We start from the raw sequence: 12,762 nt of genomic DNA on the forward strand, positions 1-12,762 counted from the left end.
ACTGTTACTGGTCAATGTTTCAGCTAGAAATGCTGGTCCAAGCCCTGTCCCATACTGGGCAATTACAGTCATGGCCAAAAGTTTTGAGAATGACACAAATATTATATTTTCACATGATCTGCTGCCCTCTGGTTTTTATGTGTGTTTGCCAGATGTTTTTATCACATACAGAAATATAATTGCAATCATATTATGAGTAACAAAAGGTTATATTGACAGTTAGAATGAGTTAATGCAGCAAGTCAATATTTGCAGTGTTGACCCTTCTTCTTCAGGACCTCAGCAATTCTCCCTGGCATGCTCTCAATCAACTTCTGGATCAAATCCTGACTGATAGCAGTCCATTCTTGCAAAATCAATGCTATTATTTTGTCTGAATTTGAAGGTTTTTGTTTGTCCACCCGTCTCTTGATGATTGACCACAAGTTCTCAATGGGATTAAGATCTGGGGAGTTTCCAGGCCATGGTCCCAAAATCTCTATGTTTTGTTCCCTGAGCCATTTAGTTATCACCTTTGCTTTATGGCAAGGTGCTCCATCATGTTGAAAAAGGCATTGTTGATCGCCAAACTGCTCTTGGACGGTTGGGAGAAGTTGCTCTTGGAGGACATTCTGGTACCATTCTTTATTCATGGCTGTGTTTTTAGGCAAGACTGAGAGCCCATTCCCTTGGCTGAGAAGCAACCCCGCACATGAATGGTTTCAGGATGCTTGACAGTTGGCATGAGACAAGACTGGTGGTAGCACTCACCTGGTCTTCTCCGAATAAGCCGTTTTCCAGATGTCCCAAACAATCGAAAAGGGGATTCATCAGAGAAAATGACTTTACCCCAGTCCTCAGCAGTCCACTCCCTGTACCTCTTGCAGAATATCAGTCTGTCCATGATGTTTTTCCTGGAGAGAAGTGGCTTCTTTGCTGCCCTCCTTGAGACCAGGCCTTGCTCCAAGAGTCTTCGCCTCACAGTGCGTGCAGAGCACTCACACCTGCCTGCTGCCATTCCTGAGCAAGCTCTGCACTGCTGGTAGCCCGATCCCGCAGCTGAAACACTTTTAAGAGATGGTCCTGGTGCTTGCTGGTCTTTCTTTGGCACCCTGGAGCCTTTTTGGCAACAAGGGAACCTCTCTCCTTGAAGTTCTTGATGATGCGATAGATTGTTGACTGAGGTGCAATCTTTCTAGCTGCGATACTCTTCCCTGTTAGGCCATTTTTGTGCAGTGCAATGATGACTGCACGTGTTTCTTTAGAGATAACCATGGTTAACAGAAGAGAAACAATGATGCCAAGCACCAGCCTCCTTTTAAAGTGTCCAGTGGTGTCATTCTTACTTAATCATGACAGATTAATCTCCAGCCCTGTCCTCATCAACACCCACACCTGTGTTAATGGAGCAATCACTGAAACGATGTTAGCTGGTCCTTTTAAGGCAGGGCTGCAATGATGTTGAAATGTGTTTTGGGGATAAAGTTCATTTTCTAGGCAAATATTGACTTTGCAAGTAATTGCTGCTAAGCTGATCACTCTTTATAACATTCTGGAGTATATGCAAATTGCCATTAGAAAAAATGAAGCAGTAGACTTTGTAAAAATTAATATTTGTGTCATTCTCAAAACTTTTGGCCATGACTGTATACTATTTGTACTCTGGGTCAATTGATGCCACTTTTCCAGGTGTCTGCCCCTAATTTGAGCTGTTTGGGAAGCATTTTGACCCCCCCTTAAGGTGTTGTCTGTGCGTTTGTTTTGCATCCCTTTGAATTCAGTGGGGTTCGGCTATGTTTGAAGAACCCCACGGCGAACATCAGGACTTTCGCCAAACCGAACCTTGAAAAGTTTGCTCATCTCTACTCCTAACCTCTTGGGCCCCTGTGCAGCTGCACAGGTTTCACCAATGATATTGTGACGAGCGTCAGCTTACGCTGAGTCGTTTTTCTTTGAATGAGTGGACCCTCTGGGCCGTGGCACCCACCCACCTAGGGCGAGCTGACCTAGTGAGGAACCATCCCCTATACAGGGAGTTTCAGGGGCAAGACCAAGGGGGTGAGCCACCACGGCTGATGGACCAGACGGCTGGCTCACGGAAATCTAGACGAGATGAGACAAGGCATTAGTTCAAGTAAACTTCATTCAGGAACACTTCAGGGTACAACAGGTGCAAAGGTGAACACACAAAGAACACAAAGCAAGATGTGTGCAAGGGCACACCGAGGTCCAAGGCATGAGGAACTCTTCAAGGTAAAACAGGTGCAAAACGTGAACACACAGAATCCATATAACAAGGTGCGTGCCAGGGCATGCCAAAGTCCAAGGCAGGGTGCGAGGAATCGGACTCCAGAAGGCTGGCAAGGGCTGACAGGGTCCAGGCATCAAAGTGTAGACATCTGGCTCCAGACCTCTGGCAGTAGTCAGCTGGCTTCAGGAATCCGGCAGACAAACTAGGAGACAAAACGGTGCATGCAAGGAGACACGCCAGGATCAGATTCACAGAACGGAGACCTGCGCATGCCGAGGGGCATGCCAGGGACGGGTACAAGGACGGAGGCCTGCGCGTGTGAGGGCACGCCAGGGAGGAGCACAAGGACAGTGGCCTGTGCATGCGAGGGCACGCCAGGGACGGGTTCAATGGCATCGGAATCCGGGGTGCTGGCATCGACCGTCAGGGTACAGGAATCAGGCTACGGACATCAGCTCCGGACATCAGGCCGCAGTCATCTAGGTCCGGACCTCTGGCAGCGGTCGGCAGGTTACAGAATCCAGCAGGCAAACTAGGGTTCAGAGCAGAGCAAAAGAGGCAAAAGGCTTTGTGCAAGAGTAGCACGAAAAAGGCACAGTGCGAGAACCAGCGTGTGTGCAAGGGAGCACGGAGACCACAGCTGGGAGCACCGGCAGGTGGTACCGACGATGGCATAAGCAAGCGGGCACGACTAGAGGCGGCACCGCTGTGGCCACGCAGCCGGAGACCATTATAGCACTGGACAGCTGGCACGGCTGAGGCACACAGGCGACCACGGCTAGAGGAGGCACGGCTGAGGCACACCAGGCAGGCACAGGTGACCAGGCACATGCACAGAGGCACGGAGCCACAAGGCAGGGCTAGGCAAAGATACAGGACAGAGACGCGTGCAGACAGCATGGCAAAGCCTAGTACGAAAAGTGCAAGGGCGCACAAAGAATCAGAGACAAGGCATAGAGTAGTAGACAGGACTCTGCGCATGCAAAGGACATGCCAGGGGCAAAGTATAAGGCGAGGCCTGCGCGTACTGAGGGGCATGCCAGGGACAGAGCACAGAACGGAGGCCTGCACGTGTAGACAGACACGTCAGGGACAGGGACAGAGTCTAGCAGTGGAGCGTAGGCCGAAGCGCAGAGCCGGGCCAAGGGAAAACCTTGGGACTAGACAGGGTACAGAGCGGAGGCCTGCACTTGTAGACAGACACGTCAGGGACAGGGTACAAAATGGAGCCTGCATGTGTAGGAGATACGCCAGGGACAGGGTACAGAGAGAGGCCTGCATGTGTAAAGAGGCACGTCAGGAACAGGGACAGAGCAAAACATAACAAGGAAGCATAGCAAGGACAAACAGAGCACGGAGGACAACACAAGACAAAGCACAAGACAAGAGCCAGAATACGAGCACAGAGCGTGTGCAGAGACGCACGACAGAGCAAAGTGCAAGGGCACAGAATAGAGGGAGCAACCCCACAGACCAAGCAGCCATGCAGAGAAGTAACACAATACTCAGGCCCTGAGCATAGGAAGGGGTGGTCTGATATAGGGCATAGCACCACCACTTCCAGGTCAGTACCAGGGAAGAGCTTTCAGTTCAGATCCTCCAGGATCCCAGAGCACGGTCACATGATTAGGGCTTCAGACCTGCAGAGATGATTGCAGAACCAGACAGTGCAGGATCCTAGGAAAGGTCACATGATCAGGGTTTTAGACATGCAGAGATGATTGCAGAACCGGACAGTGCAGGATCCTAGGAAAGGTCACATGATCAGGGTTTCAGACATGCAGAAACGATTGCAGAACCGGACAGTGCAGGATCCTAGGAAAGGTCACATGATCAGGGTTTCTAGACATGCAGAGACGATTGCAGAACCAGACAGTGCAGGATCCTAGGAAAGGTCACATGATAAGGATTTCAGACATGCAGAGACGAATGCAGAACCAGCCTATGCTGGAACATAGGAAGGGATTCTAGAGCAGAAACGCAGACATCCTGCAGCTCATCAGACATGAAGTGAGTGTGCACACTGCTCTAGGGAACATGCAGGATAGCAGACACGAGATGCGCGTGCATACCGCTGCAGGGGTTCTCGAGGCAAAACAGACAAGGCAGACATGGCGGACATGACAGATATGTCCACTCCTGCTCCTATCTCAGTAATGGCAAAATGTGTATTCACGGAAGACATATTTTACCAGGGAATTGAGAATTTTGAAAATGAATGATCAGTCGAGGAAGAGAAAAAAGACGATATTTCTGATAAGATATATTACAAAGTTACCTTGTACTAGTGATTTCTGGAAAAAAAAAAACCTACCATAAAAAACATGACAGTTACTCTCTACTTGTTACCAACAATGCATTCGTAGTAATTATAATAGAAATTACTATCAATATCCTTCTGCTCATTTAGTCACATATTAAGAATGTTTGGTTTAAGGACAATATATTTTGTGTTACCATAATACTATTGTTTTATTATATTTTTTTTTACATCTTTTTAGTTTGTGGTTTGTGCATTTTCAATTGTTCATTACTACTTAAACTACATTTTCCATCAATGGAACACAGTTTGAAATTGGAAATGCTGACCTAGAAAGGCATATTTGCAGAAAAGCCAGGGGATTGTTATACCATTATATGAGAAAATAAGTCCTTGAATCTTAATGAACACTTTCTCGCTTTTACATAGTATTCGTGATTATTATGATTAGTGTTGTTGGAAAGTGCAGGTAATGTTGATTTGAGTGATAAGATCATGCCAGTGTTGTATTATTGCTCCGCTGTAAATTACTGCCTGTGATGCCTTTTCTTTGTTAAATAAAGGGTATTCTTTGTTAATGTGGAATGGCCTAATGTGATATTCAATTATATCATTTGAACACTGTAGCAGTAAATATCTGTTGTATAGCCGTAATCATGTACAGCAGTGTTATAATTAGTGATCTGTGACCTATTACTTTTAGCATGATATGAGAACACTGCTGCCTTAAAAGAAACGGTGGCTCGAAACAAACACTTATTTTAATCCTAAATGTTTGTCTATTTAATGTAATAATCTAATCTCTTTTCTAATGTACTTTGACTTTTTGAACGCAAAATTGGCTGGAATCAATGGTGGGCACCATGTCGCGTTTGGAGACCCCCTGATGTACCTAAACAGTGGCAACCCCCCAATTCTAACTCCAACCCCAACACAGCCCTAACCGCAATCCTAACCCCCAACACACCCATAATCCTAATCCCAACCCAAACCATAACCATAACCACAATCCTAACCCCAACACCACAACCCTAACCCCAATAGAACCCTAACTCTAACCCCGGCCCCAATCCTAACCCTAGCCCAACCCTAACCTAGCCCAACTCAAACCCTAGATCACCCCTAACACTAGCGATCAGCCCTAACCCTAATGGAAAAATGGACAAAAATACATTTATTTTATTATTTTTACCTAAGAGGTAAAGGGGGGTTTGATTTCCTTTTTTTTTTATTTTGAACCCTATTATAGGGTCTATAACAGTGATTAAAATGAACCAATAGGAAAAATCTATTGTTGCTGGGTGCCGGCCCGCAGATCTCGCCAGGCACACTGCGCATGTGCCCACCATTTTCTTCCCAGAAGAAAACTCCGAGGGATGGTGAACAGAGCAGGAGGGATCGGGAGATGCTGGGGGACCCCATTTCGCTCTCCTCTAGTATGCTAGATTATATCAGAGGAGAGAGAAATAAATGGGAAATCAGACCTTTTTTTGCGGTCACGGTTATTCACGGCGATTGCAACACTGGGGACAGTAAAAACCGACCCGAATCGTGTTCTCTGCGGTCTCAGCTTCCCCCGGTAACCGAAACCCTGGAGATTTTCCAACGCTGGGGGGGCTATGCCGTTATTTCTCAGCGCTGTTAAAAAGCGGTGCTGAAGAATAAGTACCCTTATCTGCCTCCGTTAAAAGGCGTATCGGCGGTCAGTAAGGGGTTAAAACTTTTATTTGCAAATAATGCAGGGATGGATATACCACTGGTGGAACTTGTGCAGCTTCTTGGGGGCCCAAGAGGTAATGGGCCACTACTACCTCCAAAGCAGGTGGATCTGTGCTTTATGATGAGCTATTGGACTAGGGCGGGATTAGACTTGCGAGAAACTCGCACGAGTCTCGGCATCTTAATACCCGGCACTGCCACCGGCACTCAGGACCGGAGCACTCAGCTGCATAGAAATATATGCAGCCACACACGCCGGACCTGAGTGCCGGCGGCAGTGCTGGGTATTCAGGTGCGAGACTCATGCAAGTTTCTCGCAAGTCTGACTCCAGCCTTACAAAGAGCCCATATATTGTATTTGCACATGGGTAGTCTTCTATCTGCTTTTATATGTTTATTATGTTATGTTGCACGTTGTAAATATGATGCAAAATCAAGGCTGGGTTCACACGAGAATATTTCATGGTCCGTATATTGCCTGTAATGCCTGGACTGACAGTCTCCAGAGCAACGTTACAGCTTTATAGATAGATACAGGCTTAGACTGGCCCAAAGGGGACCAGGGGTATCCCCCGGTGGACCTCTGTGCATATCTGCCCCAACCCCACTGTATGGCCAGAAAAAAAATAGCATCTCATCATTCAGTAACCAAACTACCCAATTTATTATTATATAGAGATATAGGTAAATTTGTGAACGAGGGTAGTGTAATATTTATATGCAGGTGAAAAGTGGGCCCCCAAAAGTCAATGTTTCCGATGGGTCATTGGCTTCCCAGTCCAACACTGGATAGATATGATGGTGTAAGATCGGGTCTCAAGACCTTCACCAAGACTAGGCATTGTGGTGCATATTCTGTGAAATTCAATTGTGTGAAGTCTGCCTATATAACATTAGCAATTAAAAAAAAAGCGAAAGAGAGCGGCCGTTATGTTTTTGGATGCAACTGTTCATTAACTATTGATTGCCATTGGAAAGGAGAGACAATCAGGTTCACTTTATAAAAGCATTAAAAGCATTCGCCTGCAACAGATTTTATTTTTATATAGTATATAATAGAGACTGCGCATACTTGCCTGGCTGCAATGCTGGAACATAGGGGAGTACTCAAGGGATATGCCCCAGAAATCCTCCATTCACACTTCCTGCTGGGGGGTTGTTGATACAAATCTACTGATTGAAATCAGATAGTAAAATTTGGGAAACATCATCCAGTATAACCTTAATTTGTCCCAAATCAAATTTGAAGTTGTAGATATAAAAGTAAGCACTATGTAAGGGGATGGCTTCAGAAATATCATCACCGTTAGTTACTGAAGACATTTCCATAACTTTATTATTGGTATGTTACTTGCACCAGTGAAGTAATTGGCAAAAATGAGTAATGTTATGAAATGTTCAAAATTAAAGATGCTACAACCCTTTGTAGGCATTGTCCTTTTAACTGATGAGATGGGCACTGCCATTTTGAGTCACTTGGCACCTTGAGTAAAATGCCTGACTCCTGCTATTTTAGCAGGATAGACCAGGTAACCAATCTATAATAATTATATGTGGTAGAACATTTCTTTGTGGATGAGGTAGGCATCTGCAGAATATGAGCTTTATTTTGTCTGCACTGAGCTTGCTGAAGCTTCCTTCTGTAGACCGGAGTTGCACCTGATGAGTGGTGATCTGATCATCTTATTTACATTTGTTCATATTGAACTGCTCATAGTTAGTGACAAATCTCACCAATCACTGCCGGTTATGACAGTTAATATTGCATCATTCTCTGTATACAATGAAGGTCTCTATCTGAAATGACAACTCCAAAATATAATCATCAGTGGCAGTAACAAACCGTACATGAAGTAGATGATCTGATGTTTCTCTTACACCCTTAGAGACCGAGTCAATTTTGACCTTCATGACCAGGCCAAATTTTTTTAAATCTGACCAGTGTCATTTTATGTGGTAATAACTCTGGAACGCTTCAACGGATCCCACTGATTCTGAGACTGTTTTTTCATTACATATTGTACTTCACGATAGTGGTAAAATTAGGTAGATATGACTTGCCTTTATTTGTGTAAATGTTGGAAATTTGATGAAAATTTCAAAAAATGTTCAACTTTTGAACTTTATAACACAAAAACCCATAGGTGCAAAAATGGCACAACTCACTATAGTGATAAACCACAAGAGAACATGAACAAGTATACCATGCCAGTAAAGTTAATAAGTCTATTGATAATAGACTAGTATATAACAGTAATCATTTAATATACAAAATACAATTTCAAGGACACTACAAACGTATAATAGGAGTAGACAACGCCAGAAGCCCGACCTACTAATTATGTAAACATAGTGCACATTGTCAATCACAGAGATAACCATAAACTAATTAGCATTCCCTTAGTATTGGCTGTCAGTACTCAATAGGTACTGACAGCCAATAGTCCTGAGGAGAGAATTTGCATATTCCCAGTGTCTTCTGGGATAAGTGAAGAGTCTCTGCGAGCTCAACGATCACTGGATTTTGGCTGTTGCAGCTGAAAAGAGTAAATCGCGCGCTGAAATTCGGCTCATTTTTCATCGCTTTAACAATAACAATATGGAAGAGGCCAGGAGCCATTTGGTGAGCTGCATTTCTTGCTACATGTTCACAGACTTACCAGTGGAAAAGTCAAACTTCACATGCCATAAATGCAAGCTTGTGTCTCTGTTGGAGATAAAGTTGCAAAATCTCGAAGAGAGGATAGCTACATTGAAGATCATTAAGGAAGGTGAAGAGTTCTTAGACAGAGCAGAATTATCTCTTCATGTTACAGAAAGAAAAGAAATTCGAAGTGCACCTGAAGAAACAGAGGAATGGAAACATGTGACCCAGAGAAGCAGGAGGATCGGGAGGCAGTCAGCGCCCATAATGCTAAGGAACCAGTACCAGGCCCTCACGCAGGAGAACGATGAAGAAATACATCAGGATAAGGCTCTGCCCACAAACAGCAACCTTGTACGCCTTCAGAATCCTTCTGGATGGAGAAAGAAAAATGTTATGGAGAAGAAACGGAGAGTGGTGGTAATGGGGGATTCCCTGTTGAGAGGAATAGAGGCCGCTATCTGCAGACCGGATATAACTTCAAGAGAAATGTGCTGTCTTCCAGTTGCAAAAATTAAAGATGTGTCTGACAGGATATCAGGACTCTTCAGACCTACTGATGACCCATTCCTGCTAATACATGTGGGGACAAATGACACAGCAAGAAACGACCTGGAAACCATCTGCACAGACTTTGAAAACTTAGGTAAGATAGTGAAAGAACTGGGAGCGCAGGTGGTCTTCTCTTCCATCCTCCCAGTAGATGGCCAAGGAACAAGGAGGTTGAATAAGATTCTGCAGGTGAACACCTGGCTACGTCAATGGTGATGTCAGCAAGGATTTGGATTTCTGGATCACGGAGTGAATTACCTATACGATGGACTACTTGCTAGAGATGGGGTGCACCTTACGAAGACTGGAAAACATGTATTTGGAAGTCGCCTTGCTACGCTCATCAGGAGAGCTTTAAACTAGAACAATGTGGGAAGGGAGGCAAAAGGCCAGAAAAAGCCATACACCTGACAAATGCTATTGAGAACGCTACTATTAGAAGTGGAAAGGAAGAACAAAGACAAAAGAATCTAAATAATAAAATTATTGGAGAAAGAGAACCAATCACAAACTAAAATGTTTCTATACTAATGCACAAAGCATGGGCAACAAACAAGGAGAATTGGAACTACTAACGCAGGAAAAGAAATATGATGTCATAGGAATCACTGAAACTTGGTGGGACGATACACATGATTGGAATACAAGGATAGAAGGATACAACTTATTTGCTAGAAACAGACTTGATAAACGAGGAGCAGGTGTCGCATTGTATGTTAGAAACGCGTATATCTGCACAGAGATTGAAGCTTCAGAGACTGGGAGTTCTGTGGCAACTGTTTGGGTAAGAATACAAGGACAGAACAATGGAAAGGACACCAATGTAGGCATTTACTACAGGCCGCCTGTGCAAGCTGAAGATATGGATGAACTCTTTATGTATCAAATGGCCAAGTTCTCCAAAAAATATGACATAGTTGTCATGGGAGATTTCAACTATCCTGACATTTGTTGGGAATCTCTCTCAGGCAAAACTAACAGGTCAAGGAAATTCTTATCCTCTCTTGCTGACAACTTTATCTTCCAAAAGGTGGGGGAGAAAACAAGGGGAACTGCTACCTTGGATTTAATCCTTATAAACAGGGAAGAAATGGTTGAGGAGGTAAAAGTGGCTGGGACCCTAGGATGAAGCGACCATGCTATTTTAGAGTTTTGCCTAACTAGAGGAGGAAGACCTGTGAAGACTCAGACGTCAAGGTTAGATTTCAGAAAGGCAGATTTTAAGGGACTCAGAAAGAGAATTGGAGGGATCCAATGGCTGGATATCCTTAAGGACAAAAATGTCCAGGAAGGATGGGAAATCTTGAAAAATGAAATTCTCAAAGCACAATCGTTAACAATTCAGAAAAGAGGAAAGAATAGGAAGTGTTTAAGGAAACCAGTTTGGATGAACACAGAACTTAAGCACATGCTAAAAAGGAAGAAAGAAATGTTTATAAAAGGGAAAGAGGGAGCCATATCTAAAGAAGAATATAATGCTGTCTGCAGAAATTGCAGGGCACAAATCAGATTACTAAAGCTGACAATGAACTAAGGCTTGCAAGAGATGTCAAAAGCAATAATAAAGGATTTTGGGGATATGTCAAAAGTAAAAGAAAAGTCAAAGATGCTATAGGATTTTTACAGGATGAAAATGATGAAATGGTAAGACAGGATGTTGAGAAGGCCGAACTTTTAAATTCCTATTTTGCATCTGTTTTCTCTCAGAAAGAAAATGTAACATCAATGGTTCTTCACTGTCCTATTAAGGGAATAGAAGAATCCAGGATATCTATAAACAGAAAGTTAGTGAGGAAACACTTAGCTAGCCTAAATTAATTCAAGTCTCCAGGTCCAGATGAATTACACCCCAGAGTTCTGAAGGAGATAGCAGAATAAATTTTTGAACCCCTCTCCATAATCTTTGAAAATTCCTGGAGAACAGGAGAAGTCCCAGAAGACTGGAGAAGAGCAAATGCTGTTCCTATCTTCAAAAAGGGGAAGAAGGTGGACCCAGGGAACTATAGGCCGGTGAGTTTGACTTCTATACCAGGAAAGATCTTTGAACAAATTATTAAACAACATGTATGTAAGTACCTGGACAAGAATGAAGTGATTAAACAGAGTCAGCATGGACTTGTAACTAATAAGTCATGTCAGACTAACTTAATTTCCTTCTATGACAGAATCACTGATTGGGTGGATCAAGGAAATGCTGTAGATATAGCATATCTTGACTTCAGCAAAGCATTTGACAAAGTATCTCACACAATCCTTATTGAAAAAATGGCTAAGTATGGAATGGACAAGGCAACTGTTAGGTGGATTCATAACTGGCTTAGTGATCGGACCCAAAGAGTAGTCGTAAATGGCTGCACATCCAGTTGGAAGAATGTCTCAAGTGGGGTACCACAGGGCTCTGTCCTGGGCCCTGTATTGTTCAACATCTTTATCAACGATTTAGATGAAGGAATTGAGGGTAAACTGATTAAATTTGCTGATGACACAAAGCTAGGAGGGATAGCTAATACTAGAGAAGAGAGAGAAATCAAAAAGATATAAATAAACTGGAGCAGAGGGCAGAAACTAACAGAATGGTTTTTAACAGGGAAAAATGAAAAGTACTACATCTTGGCAATAAAAATGAAAAAAGCATATACAAAATGGGAGGAATAGGGCTGAGCAGCAGCACATGTGAAAAAGACTTGGGTATACTAAATGATCACAGACTGAATATGAGTCAACAGTGTGATTCAGCAGCAAAAAAGGCAAATGCAATTTTAGGATGTATAAACGGAAGCATACAGTCTAGATCACGTGAAGTCATTATTATCCTCTACTCCTCTTTGGTCAGACCTCATCTGGAATACTGTGTCCAGTTTTGTGCGCCACATTTTAAAAAAGACATCAACAAAATGGAGCAAGTTCAGAAAAGAGCGACCAGAATGGTGACCAGTCAGCAAACCCTGTCTTATGAGGAAAGGTTGCAGGATTTGGGAATGGTTAGCTTGCAGAAGAGAAGACTGAGAGGAGACTTAATAGCTGTCTACAAATACCTCAAGGGCTGTCACATTGTAGAAGGATCATCTTTATTCTCATTTGCACAAGTAAAGACTAGAAGCAATGGGATGAAACTGAATGGGAGGAGACACAGATTAGATATTAGAAAAAACTTTTTGACAGTTAGAGTGATCAATGAGTGGAACAGGCTGCCATGAGAGGTGGTGAGTTCTCCTTCAATAGAAGTCTTCAAACTGAGGCTGGACAGGCATCTGTCTGGGATGATTTAGCGAATCCTGCTTTGAGCAGGGGGTTGGACTAGATGGCCCAGGAGGTCCCTTCCAACTCTACGATTCTATGATTCTATTATTGTGACAT

The sequence above is a fragment of the Dendrobates tinctorius genome, unplaced genomic scaffold (assembly GCF_039654945.1).
Source record: "Dendrobates tinctorius isolate UK_male_01 unplaced genomic scaffold, ASM3965494v1 ptg000203l, whole genome shotgun sequence".
NCBI lineage: Eukaryota > Metazoa > Chordata > Amphibia > Anura > Dendrobatidae > Dendrobates > Dendrobates tinctorius.